Below are 2,366 nucleotides of genomic sequence, written 5' to 3'. Positions count from 1 at the left end.
TTGTCCTGTAACAACTAGTATAACTATGAACAGGACTTTAATTATCACATTATTGCCCCGAAGAACTCTCCAATTAATGTTTCAATTGAATAAATCTGTTTTTTTTTTTTTTTTTGTCCTGTAACAACTAGTATAACTATGAACAGGACTTTAATTATCAAATTATTGCCCCGAAGAACTCTCCAATTAATGTTTCAATTGAATAAAGCGACGAACTCTCCAATTAATGTTTCAATTGAATAAATCTGTTTTTTTTTTTTTTTTGTCCTGTAACAACTAGTATAACTATGAACAGGACTTTAATTATCAAATTATTGCCCCGAAGAACTCTCCAATTAATGTTTCAATTGAATAAAGCGACGAACTCTCCAATTAATGTTTCAATTGAATAAATCTGTTTTTTTTTTTTTTTTTGTCCTGTAACAACTAGTATAACTATGAACAGGACTTTAATTATCAAATTATTGCCCCGAAGAACTCTCCAATTAATGTTTCAATTGAATAAAGCGACGAACTCTCCAATTAATGTTTCAATTGAATAAATCTGTTTTTTTTTTTTTTTTTGTCCTGTAACAACTAGTATAACTATGAACAGGACTTTAATTATCAAATTATTGCCCCGAAGAACTCTCCAATTAATGTTTCAATTGAATAAAGCGACGAACTCTCCAATTAATGTTTCAATTGAATAAATCTGTTTTTTTTTTTTTTTGTCCTGTAACAACTAGTATAACTATGGACAGGACTTTAATTATCAAATTCAATCGGGGCAATCCCCGAAGAACTCTCCAATTAATGTTTCAATTGAATAAAGCGACGAACTCTCCAATTAATGTTTCAATTGAATAAATCTGTTTTTTTTTTTTTTTTTGTCCTGTAACAACTAGTATAACTATGAACAGGACTTTAATTATCACATTATTGCCCCGAAGAACTCTCCAATTAATGTTTCAATTGAATAAATCTGTTTTTTTTTTTTTTTTTGTCCTGTAACAACTAGTATAACTATGAACAGGACTTTAATTATCACATTATTGCCCCGAAGAACTCTCCAATTAATGTTTCAATTGAATAAATCTGTTTTTTTTTTTTTTTCTTTGTAACAACTAGTATAACTATGAACAGGACTTTAATTATCAAATTATTGCCCCGAAGAACTCTCCAATTAATGTTTCAATTGAATAAAGCGACGAACTGAACTTGATAATTAAAGTCCTGTTCATAGTTATACTAGTTGTTACAGGACAAAAAAAAAAAAAAAAGATTTATTCAATTGAAACATTAATTGGAGAGTTCGTCGATTTATTCAATTGAAACATTATTTGGAGAGTTCTTCGGAGCATTGATTTGATGAGGTCCCGACAACGCCTTTGATACCATATTTGCTTAACTACTTGTCAACGCTCAGCTTTGTTTGTTGATGGACTGATGCTGCCACAACTCCCTTAATATCTTTAAATAAGTCATCAATCGGATTAAGATCTGGGGACTAAGGTTGGATAGCGAAGCATCGATATTTTCGAATTTCAAACAAATGTTTCGCGAAATGTCCATTTGATAGGCCTTTTCCAACTGGCATATGGTAGCATTATATTTTGTAATATATCTACATAAACATGTAGATATCATACTGATTGGGTCTGTCGTAAGAAAAGCATGCCCATATCAACGTGCTTAGGTCACCATGCTTAACCTTTTTTTTGTGGTAGTCCAAGGATTATACATATTCGGTGTTTGGTGAACGTCGTACATACTGCCTAGAGCCCTTTCCTTCAAATAACACAATCTTGCTTTAATAATGTATGTATGTATGTACATATGTATGTACATCTGTAATTCTATTAATACTTTAGGCATGCTTTTTCATGTTGTAGTTTACAATTTCCTTTCTTTTCACTTGCGGAACAAACAGGCTTCATTTCCATTCATTGATTCATTCAGATTGTTCCGACCTTCATTGGCATTAAGTGCATTGTGCAGGTCGGGGAAAAACAGGCAGCTGCTCAGCCGCCTCACCATTGCACATGCGCGCATTCATTGCGATTCCCAAACCCACTCCCGAAAAAACTAAAAACAACTCATCTTTAGTTGAAATACAGTTTTACCTGCTGCTGCGGCTGGGTTTCGGTTTCAAGCAAGCAGATGTTCGGATGCCCGTGCAATTTGATAACAAAAACCGAAAAGAGAAACAGCCATCAGCCTTCCCCACCCCAGCACCCAGCACCGACAACGCAATGTTGAGTAGCCGAGAAGCAGAAGTTAAGAGCAAGGCACAACAAGCTGTTCTCTTTCGCTCATGTTCGTCGGGGCCCCCAGCAAAAGCAAGACACCGAAGAGAAAACAAGTCAATCGTATTGTGACTTTTG

This window comes from Drosophila tropicalis, unplaced genomic scaffold (genome assembly GCF_018151085.1).
Source record: "Drosophila tropicalis isolate 14030-0801.00 unplaced genomic scaffold, ASM1815108v1 contig_593, whole genome shotgun sequence".
NCBI lineage: Eukaryota > Metazoa > Arthropoda > Insecta > Diptera > Drosophilidae > Drosophila > Drosophila tropicalis.
Note: the sequence above shows the minus strand (reverse complement) of the source record.